The sequence below is a fragment of the Ruditapes philippinarum genome, unplaced genomic scaffold, assembly GCF_026571515.1.
Source record: "Ruditapes philippinarum isolate M1 unplaced genomic scaffold, ASM2657151v2 ctg5132_1_1_1_1, whole genome shotgun sequence".
NCBI lineage: Eukaryota > Metazoa > Mollusca > Bivalvia > Venerida > Veneridae > Ruditapes > Ruditapes philippinarum.
In genome coordinates this window covers 74063-87349 of record NW_026859547.1, presented here as the reverse complement: position 1 = coordinate 87349, position 13287 = coordinate 74063, and the positions used below count along the sequence as shown (strand labels likewise).

Here is a 13287-nt window from a genome sequence, read left to right as displayed (position 1 = left end):
ATCAATTTTAAATAAATTTCATGTTAAATAATTTTTCTTTTTATGTATTTTGCTGAATATTTGTCTTATCAATATGGTCCCTATTGTGGAGTATTCTATTTTTGATATTTTATCTATTCACATATTTTTAAAAAATACAAATATACAGATATACTTGTTTTCGTTATATTTTATTGCCCATGCCTAATTACTTGAAAGTTAGATACTCTCATTTTTTGTACCAACAAATGGAAATGATGGGAAAAATGTCTTTATTGTTAAGGTGACACCATCAATAAATCATTGGTTATGGTCCCTATCAACTGTAGAGAACACGGATGACATTCAAATTGTACCTGCCAGCCTTCTGCAGATGAAACGTGAATAATAATCTTCACACAAATACAATGCATATCCAATCACAAAAATGAAGAATCTTGAAATTTCTCGAAAGCGACGAAAATGGTTAAATATGCTAAAATGAAATAAAAATCAAAACGGAAGTTTAAATAAGTCTTGTTATTTATTGTAACCTGTATGCAAAACGTCACAGCTAATGCGTATGACGTCATCAATAATTGTATTTGAAGATCGCAGCAACGATACTGTGATGTAAACCGTATATCAGCCAATCGTATCTTCAGGTATGTTAATCTCGTATACAAAAAAATTCAAACTCAAGGTTTTCATAAAAAATAAAGTGTCACCAGTAAATGAAGGATTCCGTGTTTAATATTCTGCTCATTGTCCAGCAAGGACTTAATAAGGTACACAAACATGAATTAAAAGAAGCACTGTGGTCACATCCGTATTAACGATAACTTATAAGTTATAACTCACTTATAACACCGCATTAATCACATAACAAAACTGATCGTTGTTTGATATAACAAAAAAGGGTAATGAAATTATAAAATATTTCACTACCAAATGATAGTAAGAGAAGAAAAAAAAATAGTGCTTCCCATGTCCTTTTTGCTCGATGAACAATTTATTTATGAATCAATTCTCTCTCAAAATGTCACATATTTTATTCACATAATTAATATATAATAAAAATACTGAAAAACACACAACGATTTCCTCCTTTATGGTACACTTCTGTTACAAACATAAAATCAACACGAGTGGCTAAAAGATTCCAAATGTTTTGTAAACATTAATTTCCTAAACCACAGTTAAAAATGTAGTGTACAAAGATATATCAACTTATATGAGGTGTATATTAATTATTACGTTGACACGTTAAGTGTTAAGTATATTGTCAAAACAGCGGAAAATTATAGATGTAACTTAATAAACATCCATTTATCATATGAGGAGTTTTATGCAAGTTACTAATTGATATATTTATCATGTATATCCTTATTCTAGCGTCGGCAACTTTCCAAAAAGTTTCAGTTTTATCGTTATTGTTACAATTTTTCTCCAGTCTGGCATATCTAATAGAAAATAAATCAGATTTAAAAAAAAGCGTTAAAGGAGCTTCACTGAGGTCCAAAAGACTAAGAACATGAAATTTGAACTACTTAATACATCAGCTGCGGCACATAAAACAGAAATACATATCAATTTCTAAAGATAATAAACAAATATAACAAAAACATCAATGAAAATCGGTGTTTTGTGCTATTCTTCTCCCGATTTGAATGAAACGCGGTTGAGCGCTTTTAAAGTTTGGGTTATTTTTTACATCTGGCCAAATGGAGTGATCAAATTATCTAAAATTTCGCAAGTGATTGGTCTAGATCTACATCAAGACGATCGTTAATCCCAGTCCCGTCATGTAACATAGTTGAGTCCCTTTAATAGCGAAACGTTAAGTCTTTTATCGATCATCTTGAAAGATCGTCAGCACTACTTACAAATATGACATATCCATAAATCCATACACCGCAACATTAAAATTTCGTGTTTTGTTCCCCTCCAGAATATGTAAGAGGCAACTTTCCTCGTGAAATATCATTATAAAAAACTGGCATGTACGTGTTTTGTTGTTATTCCATAATATGATGCGAGAGCAAAACTGGGCACCGTAACAACAACACACACATGTTGTTTTAAAACAGTTTAAGAAAAACATTATTTGATTGATCCTAGTATAGATTTTTTCTCTATATTGTTAATTATGTCATAGAACGCAAGTTTAGATTGAGAATTATTAACAATAATATCACCAATACCATGGCAACGAATAAAATAGGTGACAGCAGACGAATGATCTGATAAAGAAAAACGTCAAAGCCATCATTTGCGACACCGGTATTAGTTGTTGTTGTTGTAAATGTGCTTATATCCATTCCAGCTAATTTTAAATTAAGATGTTTACACATAACATAATTACACCTTCACAACCATTGTACTGTGCGTTTACATCAATATCATAGCCATTCAAGTACATAAATCCAACTTTTACTAAAATAATTTCGTGACAATCCGAATCTGAACAAAAGTTTATCCGTCCTTTCTTCCTTAGAATTTTTAATCAAGGCATACTGTAGTGTCTTTTTTTATTTTTTAATTCATATTTTAACAATTTGGATAAAGTTATTATTATAACTTAATATTGTATATTTAAATATATACAGACATGCGTGAAGAAAATCATTTTATTATTAAATAATGAAGTGAAGAGTGTTTACGTACATTGCTTTTTACTTAAATGTGTTCTGTTCTTTACTATAACTTTGATGAATGAAATATTTTTAGTATTCTAAGTGACAAATTGGTATTATATTACGGGATTGTCTTACTTAATTATCATAAGTTGTATTTTACATTGTTTTAATAGTCGAACACCAAAACACTATTAATTTAGTGCATTTGTGGTTGACTTTTTGAGTAATATATTACAAAATGTGTTTTATATCTGACGAAAAAAAGCAGATATAGTTATACAAACTGAATATGAACGTTGCAAACCAAAACACGAAAAGGAGTAACCTGGCACTTACTTTTTACTAAAAAGATAAGTCCATAACTTATGTCAAAGTTACACCCGTTTCTAATTGCATCGCATCTTCAATAAAATCACAATTCCTTTAAACGTGTTTGAATATTTGGCTTCAGTCAGCATCATCCAATAAGTAAAATCTGTACTCATGTAAAATTGTCTCCTATTGAAGTAAGCTAAAGGCGTCCATGACAAAGCTATTTTGACAAAAACTAACTTTATCTCGCTCATGACAATATTATTCATCCATTATCTTAACCTTATCTATACACATAGTTGACAATTCATAATTCCCCCGGAAAGCTACCATTTTGTGAGATTTTAGACCTTAAGAGATATTGCTTATCAAATGGAAAAAATTATCTTAACAGCTGTCCGATTCAATTTGATACTTGAATCAATTGAGTCAAGATATATATGTGTCAAAATCTATCTTCTTTTATATAAAATAATGCTCTATTCTCTGGAATAGTTTTTTTTAGGAAATGCTGAATAATAGGCCCTATTGTGATAAAAAATGTTGGAAGCTTATGAATGACTTTTGGCCTTTTTAGCTCGACTTTTTTTTTTTTTTAAAAAAAAAATAAGTAGAGGTATTGTTATAGTCGGGTCGGCGTTGCCGTTGCCGTCCGCAAACTTGTACCTGGATCATAACTTTTTTATTTCTTGGTGTATTGTCTTCATACTTGGCCACAACAACCCTTAGGACAAGACCTTTCAGTAGACCACACTAACCTTGACCTTCATTCATAAATGACCTTGACCTTCAAGGTTAAAAGTCCAACTTTTGCTTGTTCATGCTGTTATTGGCTGTAACATTGTTATTTTTGAATGGATTGTCTTCAAACTTGAACATAATAATCTTCAAGGATATCCCTTAAAAATAACCAGCCAGACCTTGACCTTCACTCATAAATGACCTTGACTTTGAAGGTCAAAATATTGAAATTTTCATTTTTTTTGGCTATTATTGGCTGTAACTTTGTTATTTTTGAATGGATTGTCTTCAAACTTGAACATAATTATCTTTAGGGATATCCCTTAAAAATGACTAGACAGACCTTGACCTTCACTCATAAATGACCTTGACTTTGAAGGTCAAATTATTGAAATATTCATTTTTGGCCGGGTTGCACTGGTGCAAATCCGGGTTATAGTATGGTGAATGTCGGGCGGCGGGCGGTCGGTCGGGCGGCGGTCGGTCGGGGGCGGGGAAAATATTTTCGTAACAGTTTTCTCAGCAACTACTTATCACAGCCTCTTGATATTTGGCATACAACATTAACACATGGTTCCATACCGTGGGATTTGATTTCAGGTCTGTCGCTCATCCACTTCCTGTTTATCCACTTAGTTAAATTAGTTAAATTTTTCGACATTAATTGTCAATGGTAGGAAATTTTCGTAACAGTTTTCTCAGCAACTACTTATCACAGCCTCTTGATATTTGGCATACAGCATTGACACATGGTCCCATACTGTAGGATTTGATTTTAGGTCTGTCGCTTATCCACTTCCTGTTTATCCACTAAGTTGAATTAGTTAGATTTTTCCACATTAATGGTCAATGGTAGGAAATTTTCGTAACAGTTTTCTCAGCAACTACTTATCACAGCCTCTTGATATTTGGCATGCAGCATTGACACATGGTCCCTGGCCGGGTTGCACTGGTGCAAATCCGGGTTATAGTATGGTGAATGTCGGGCGGCGGGCGGGCGGTCGGGGAAAATATTTTCGTAACAGTTTTCTCAGCAACTACTTATCACAGCCTCTTGGTATTTGGCATACAGCATTGACACATGGTCCCATACCGTGGGATTCGATTTCAGGTCTGTCGCTCATCCACTTCCTATTTATCCACTTAGTTAAATTAGTTAGATTTTTCGACATTAATGGTCAATGGTAGGAAATTTTCGTAACAGTTTTCTCAGCAACTACTTATCACAGCCTCTTGATATTTGGCATACAGCATTGACACATGGTCCCATACTGTGGGATTTGATTTCAGGTCTGTCGCTCATCCACTTCCTGTTTACCTACTGAATTAAATTTTCGACATTAATGGGTCAATGGAAATTTTGTTTCGTAACATCACAGCCTCATGATATTTGGTGTACAAATGCAACCCGGCCTTTTCTGTCTTTGACCCATTTTTTTGGCTATTATTGGCTGTAACTTTGTTATTTTTGAATGGATTGTCTTGAAACTTGAACATAATAATCTTCAAAGATAACTGTTAAAAATATACATAAAGACCTTGACCTTCACTCATTAATGACATTGTCTTTGAAGGTCAAATTATTGAAATTTTCATTGTTTTGGCGGTAACTGACTGTAACTTTGCTATTATTGAAGGGATCAACTTCATATTATAACAGAGTATTCTTAAGGACCAGACCTTGTTGTTTATCAAACCCAAATTTGCTTGGGCTCTTTAATGACTTTGACCTTGAAGGTTAAATTACTGAATTTTCTCAGATTTGTGCATTAAAATGACCATAATTATATATTTATTGGTGTGTGTGTGTGTGTGTGAGTATATATATATATATATATATACATATTTAATACATATCTATTATCATCATCATCATCAACAACAACAACAACTCTATTTATAGAATTGCGTCATGTTTCTATTTATAGAATTGCGTCATGTTTCTATTTATAGAATTGCGTCATGTTTCTATTTATAGATTTGTGTCATGTTTCTATTTATAGAAACTGCGTCATGTTTCTATTTATAGAAATTGCGTCATATTTCTATTTATAGAAATTGCGTCATGTTTCTATTGATAGAAATTGCGTCATGTTTCTATTTATAGAATTGCGTCATTCTATTTATAGAATTGCGTCATGTCTCTATTTTTAGAATTGCCTGCATCATGTTTCTATTTTTAGAATTGCGTCATGTTTCTATTTTTAGAATTGCGTCATGTTTCTATTTTTAGAAATTGCGTCATGTTTCTATTTTTAGAAATTGCGTCATGTTTCTATTTTTAAAATTGCGTAATGTTTCTATTTATAGAATTGCGTGTTTCTATTCATATATATATATACAAAATAGATAAACAAAACTAATGTGACAAGACAGACCAACTAAATTTATAAAAAGGAAACGTTAAGATATGTTCAAACCTTTCTATGTTTGCGTTTAGAAAAAGTAAAAAGTCGAGCATTGCCCCCGCCCGGCGGTGGCTCTTGTTAAGCACTGGTATAAACGTCACGAAATTTGTCGGAATGAAACTTGAATGTAAAATGTTAATTGTAATATGTTCTTTTTAGATACCTGGATTCTTTCAATTCCTTTCATTTGTTTTCAAAATTAAATAAAATAGAAGGTGCTGTTCTCCTTAGACATTTCTTTAACTTTCCGGCAATTTGGTGCCCTGCTATACTCCTGTATTACTGGGTCGTGTGTGTGTGAAGCCTTTATTGAATGCCACCCTTCCTTCTTGCTCTTGTGTCAAGTAGAACTACGTCAGAAAGATCTCATTTATCAGTGTCGTTTATATACAGGCTCAATTTAACCTTAATTGCTAACCGTTTTGTAATTTAGGCATTCTTTCTGTGCCATATGAGGAGTATGTTCATGTCAAATATACTGTTTCCCTTATCGACTCCTATCAAGTATATAACGGAGATACGCTTCCTTGCAGGTAGGTAGAGTCTCGCGGTAATTTAATTTCTATGACACAACCGCCTGTATTATTTGAAACATTTTTCGTAAAGTACCAGACTACTCAAGTTAGTGTTATAAGTAAACATGAGAATACACTCTTCTAAGGGTAAGCAATAAAAGATAAATTATTTTTGTATTTCTATGTTGGTAATAGATAATTGAAATTTAGCAGATAAAAATAATCTTTTTAAATATTTCTTAAATTGGAGTAAAATAACTGATTATAACGTTAACATATTTAAAATGATTGATATAGAAATAAAAAAGAAATAAAATTACTTTTCTTGCAACATTTGGTTGATATTTTGCATAAGTTTACAATATGAAAATGAAATTACTTGAAAGAAATTACACTGAATACATGATTTGAAATTTAAGTGACCCGTTGCATATAAAGTATTTTGATATCTTTGGTCTCTCCCCGACAGGGACTTTGGATTCTTTCATGTGAGGAAGCTATCCAGCTAGCTTACGGAACGTCGGTGGTTCTACTCAGGTGCCCGTTCGTGCCTGAAATAATGCACGGAAGGGCATCTGAGGTCTTCCTCCACCAGTAAAGCTGGAACGTCGCGATATGACCTATACTGTGTCGATGTGACGTAAAACCAAAAACAAACAAATGGTCTCTCGTAGCTATTGTGCAGCGCTACCAGGCGAAATATATGTAAGTGTTACGTTATTTGTAGTAAAGGGGAGACTTCGCGTTATACAGTCCTATAACACCGTCCTTTTTATAATATGTTATACATATTTGTCATTTATCACACTTGAACTTATTTATTTTTATTAACTACTATTTTGTATTGGTTTAAGATCGTACCAAAAACAGCAGTGAACATATGACGACTTCCAAGCTTTCCTGATGGATGAAAAACTCATGTTCCCCTTCGTGCATTTTTTCAGGGTCAGATTTGCATTTGAGTAGAACCACCGACGTTCCGTAAGCTGGCCGGATAGCTTTATAACATAAAAAATCCAAAGCCCATTAAGGGGATCGAGCCCATTTAATCACGGACGCAATGTCAATTTTACCTGATGTACACTAAGTAAAAACAGAGCTTATTAAATAATAAGTGCCGAATACCTCCGGCATGAACTTGTGAAAAAACTTGCTTCTTAGTTGAAAATTGTGCAAATAGGGATTTATATATTCTTTCTTGTTTGATTTAATTAATTGTCTTACATCAATAAGATAAATAAAGGTTTAAATATGGAATTTTAAGGTCTCACTGAGATTTCAGCACTTTTACGTTTTTTTATAGTTCTGGGCAATGATTTAAGTGTAAAAAAATGGGCAATAAATCCAAAATTAGGCAAGGAGGGTTAGAGTTTGTATGATCTACTCTGTCAGGTCTATCTACCTACAAAGTTTCAAGTTGATACTCTTTGTAGTTATCAAGTTAAGTCCAGTACAAAATTCAAAGAGTAAAATTGGTCAAAGGGCAATAACTCCAGATAAGGAAGGATGGCGGTTACGTTCTTCTGCAGTACACTTCTGCTCATTTAGATGTATATATTTACACAGTTACAAGTCGATACCTTTCAAAGTTCTCAAGTTTTGTCACGGACCTTATAGTTGATTTAAAGAAAAATGTAGAGAGGGTGACTGTTTTTTATGCACTGTACGTCTACTCCGTAATATCCATATACTTACACATTTTTATGTACATAACTTTATAACCCTCAAGTTAAGTTCCGAAAAAAATTCGAAGTATAAAAATGAAAACAAGGGCAATAACTCAATAGGGAGGGTAAGGCTTGTAATGCACTGCATTTTTACACTGTGAGATCAATCTACCTTAAATGTTTCAAGTTGATACCTTTTATATTCCTAGACAAAGGGAAGGAGGGATAAGGTTCTTTATATGTACATGACTTTTAGATACGTACAAAATAGAGAAAAACAGAATCCAAACTTCAAGTTTCTAGCTGATACCCTTTTTATAGTTTATGCTGGACAAAGTTCAAACTGTAAATTTGAAGAAATGGAAATAATTCTAAAATAAGGACGGGGTTACAGTTCATCTGTACTGCACTTCTTCACATTCAGATGTATATTGCTACAAAGTTTCGAGTCGATACCTTTTATATTTTTCAAGTTATGTCTTGGACAAAGTTCAAATTATTGAAGTGGATATAGGGCATTAACAGGAGGGTTACTGTTTTTATGCACTGCATGTATACTCATTGAGATATATCTACCTACAAAGTTGATACCTTTATAGTCCTCAAGTTATGTCCCGAACGAAATTGCTTTTGTAATTGTAACATTAGGATTTTCTCCAAATGCATGACCCGTTGTAGGAGTCATCGTTTGGTATCTTATTGTTTCAATAACCATAAATTATTCTGTTCATTGTATAAGGCAATGATCAGTTATGTTATTAACGATTGATTATTTTACAATTTTTGTAGCTAATTATATGAATACCCTACTTTGTGCGTGTTAATGCGATCAATGTAAATCTCTCACATGACCTGTTTTATTCTTATTATCAGACTCGTAGATAGTTTACGAGAAGAATTTCACCACAGCATATTTGGAGAACATGTCAAATTATGATTATTGTTAACTTTAAACCTAATGTTAACGAAATAAAAGGTCATTATATAGGGATCATTTAAAAAAGAAATTTAATCACAGTACTTTCACAGTACTTTCTTTACATTATTGAGTTGATATCATGCGTGCATGATATCGTGTATTTTATATGACATTAATTGTATTATTATGAACACAAAATTATGGATATGTTACCTTTTTAAAACGGAAAGCTACAGATAAGGAAACAGCAAATTGAAGTAAAATTGCCTCTGACACCATTGTTTTACAATAAAATTTAAAGAAGTATACGTTTTAATACGTTTAAAAATAAAGAATTCAGTCCGTATAACACCTGCGAAAATATAATCTTCTTGTTGCATTATTATATTGGACTGGCAGTATTGACTATTAGACGTGCCTTAATATTAACTAGTAGATACAATATAATGCATTTAATTGTGTTCTGCAAGACTAAGTTTCGTTTTGACTTAATTACCCTGTACAATGCAGAAGGTAATGCATAGTCATTAGCGATTGATTAGTTTAACAATTTCTTTGTAACTAATTACATGACTATCCTATCTTGTGCGTTTCAAGTAATCTATCAAAACGTTGTAAGAATCCAATGCAAAGTTCCCAACCCTGACCTATTTAATTCTATTTAATCAGATTAGTGGACAGTTTACTATGAGAAATTCACCACAATATATTCGTTAACAGAAGAGAACATGTCAATGATTGTGGTTAAATTCAATTAAACTTAACATCTAATGTCAATCAAATAAAAGGTCAAAATAGGGATTAATCAATTGTTTAACTTTGAAAAGAAATTGATAACAGTACTTCAAACCTATTTATACGCCTCTTCCAATCACGCAAGGACTAACGTTGGCTGCAATTTAATGCCACAACCTTTACACATTGTGTTTTTTGTTGTTTTTTTGCCTCTCAGACAATCGCTACGTCTAAATAGACAAAAGGTTTTTTAAGACAGTTAAGGCGGAATAGAATATCCGAATTTTTTCAAATTCAGATCGTTCCTTTGAACGTAAAATATCACTTAAAAGAAATTTCTTACGTATTAGATTACCAAATCACTTCAGTTTGAAAAAAAAATGGCGAAAAGCCGGATTTTAATATTTGGTTGCCTAATGATTTTCTTCTGCTGCGGTGCTGTCCGTAAGTGTTATTTTTTTCTACAGTTATTTAATACATGTACCCATAAAATTGACTTTCACCATGTTTATATACTGTAGGAATATACTAGTATATATTAATGTAAAAAATATACAAATTTTGCACAAGAACGTTTGTAAATAAACATGATTGTGAAATACATTTTACAAATTCGTTGATACAGGATTATTTATCGGCAGTGTTTTAACTTTAAACGAAAACTTAAATTTCCTTGACAAATCTCGACAGGATTTCTTTGTTCGCCAAGGTTAATTGTCATGATGTGAATAAAAAGGTTGACAATTTTATGCAAACCGTATTACACGAAATTTAATTTTAAAGGTAAAAGAGAGTTTAAATTACTGGCAGTTACAATGATGTTATAAACATTAAAATTTTGTAGATATGTTATGACCTAATATCATAGATAACAATATTCAATTTTTTTTGTTAAAGATGGGACTAGAGTACAACATAATATCACGTGCATTTAAGGAAAAAAAAGTCAGAAATTAGAAATAACCTTTTTTAAGATGAAAGCCAGGATAGTTGTTTTTCTCTTAAAAACAGTGTTGAATGTGAAAAACATATCACGACATCATGACAGCAGTATTTTGATTTTTATTCAAAATGGTAAATTACACAATCTTTATTCATGGCAAAAAAAAGGAAAAGATTGCATATGACCAATGTAGCAAAAACAGACAAATCCGTTAAAAAGATGACACACACACGCGCGCGCACGCACGTACACGCACACACGCGCTCTCTCTCTCTCTCACACACACACACGCACGCACACGCGCGAGCGCACACACACACACACGCGCGCGCACACGTTCAGTTAAATTTGAAATTAATTCATTTTTGGGTTCATTAAGTCTTAAATCAGATATGTTATACTTACGTTCAGCACGATATTATTGTTGTGTTTGTGGTATTTTTAGTTTTATCTATTTGGCATTTTCTAGTTGGCAGTATTCCTACTTAAGGATATGTTGCCTGCTTTTGAATTTTGTCGTTTGACGTCTTATCTGTGATATGCAGGCTTCAAAACCTCTAACTCCCTTTCCAAAATCCATTTTATTTAGTTCAGCCCATTGTTATCTCGTTTAGGGCATACACTTTCTATTACTTGGGGACCATACGCCGCTTGTATGGAATGGCACGAAAGTGTCTTATTGAAGTTTCTATGATAAAAGCCGTATGAACACATCTGCTGATGTTTCTAAATTTAAAATTGTACCATTTAAAATGTTAAAATGTTGAATTCGGCTTAAGCCGGTGCTAGGGTGTTGACGGTAGCTTGCACTTTACCGTACCGTCCACGAACAGTCTCAATCAAACCGAGTCTGTAGCAATTTCCAATTTGCCGTTTTAAGCTTTCTTTAGGGATTCTTATTTTCTGTATTTTAAATGAAAACAATTTTGATTGAAGCATAGATTGAAAAGTTCTCGATAGTGTATTGCACCCATATGTACTGTATGTCTCTCTAATAACATTAATAAATAAGATACGGCTACAGTAAGATAACTTTCTGGCCTAAGATATTTTGGAGAACACAATTTAAATGATTTCATCTGTGATACATGTACTTAGTGTTGTTTTCATTGCATACATTGTTGTTCATCAATTTTAAAACATTAATGCAGTCCGGCTTTAGCGGTACCTGGATGTAATACAACATAGAAATTTAAAAAATATATTTATTCAAACGAAACATGCCTTATCATTTTAAACATGAACGCAGTAACAAAATGATTTTATACACGAATTAGATGAATAACTTACTGATTTATTCATCCGAAATCGATTTATCGATATAGAGATCCTAAGTGCAAGAACTACGTTATTGTATTTTTAAGCATCACACAAGAATTACAAAATTAAATGAAATGTTATTGATGAGCTCAAATGTCTCACAATATCTCTTAACTTTTATTTGATGTCTAGGATCGTCTTCAATCAATGTCAACCAGTATTCATGTAAAAGTCAAGATAAAGAGCGACTTGAGGAGTGTACATTTGGATGCTGTGAAGATAGTGGAATTTCTAGATGTTGTACATTTTCACAGGATGTCACTCCTTCCCTGATAGCTTTTGGAGTAATCTGTTTAGCTGTTTTAAGTATAAGTCTTATCATTGCTGTATCTGGAGGCGAAAAGGACAAAGGGAGCTCTAGCAAACAAAATGGTGGCCATGGTTGTTGCCATTGTCACGACTGTTTAAAGGATAATTCTTGTTTTAAATGATGAAGAAAATTGTCGCAAATATATAAACAACAATTAGGCACCTAGTTGACAAACTGAGTTTGTATTAATTCACAATAGTCAGCATAACATTTTGTCATGTTATTTCAGAGAAGTTAAGTGTTGAAAGTGTTTTTTTATCTGATAAGATTTCTGTATTTCTATTAAATCGTAACAATTTTAATTTGGTAACGAACAAAAACAAAATGGTGGAAATGATTGTTGCGATTGTCACGACTGCATGCTTTAAATAAGAAGACACAATGTCACAATAATACAAATGAGTCACCTTGTTGTCAAGCTGAGTTTGCATCTATTCACAATATTCAATATTACATATTTGTCATATTATTATAATGTAGTTTAGAGTTTAATATTATATTTGTCCAAAAAATTACTTTATGTCTATTGAATCGAAACGTATTTAATTTGGTGCATCGGCAAACAAGACAAATATAGGACAAACTACGAATAGTGTGCTCTAATGAGCAATTCATAAAAGCCAAATTATTTCTTTAGATATAATAAAGTAATTACAATATAATGTGACCAACACCTCGCATGCCACATATTCGGACAGAGCTCTATCTGGACCATATATTGTACCTGACCAAAGATTTATTAAGTAGAACCTGCCTTGATGATGGTATCGCAATATAAGGCAGGAAGATGGCTTTGCTCTGTCTTTGCCCTGTCCTGTTT

The 13287-nt window shown here is 32.5% G+C and overlaps 1 long non-coding RNA gene across 1 annotated transcript; it reads left to right on the top strand.

The window, feature by feature from the left end:
- The first annotated feature begins 10041 nt into the window (after positions 1-10041).
- On the top strand, positions 10042-12769 carry LOC132756906 (uncharacterized). Its single transcript, XR_009629387.1, has 2 exons — positions 10042-10338; positions 12290-12769. It is a non-coding gene; the product is annotated as an uncharacterized LOC132756906 (long non-coding RNA).
- Positions 12770-13287: the final 518 nt, after the last annotated feature.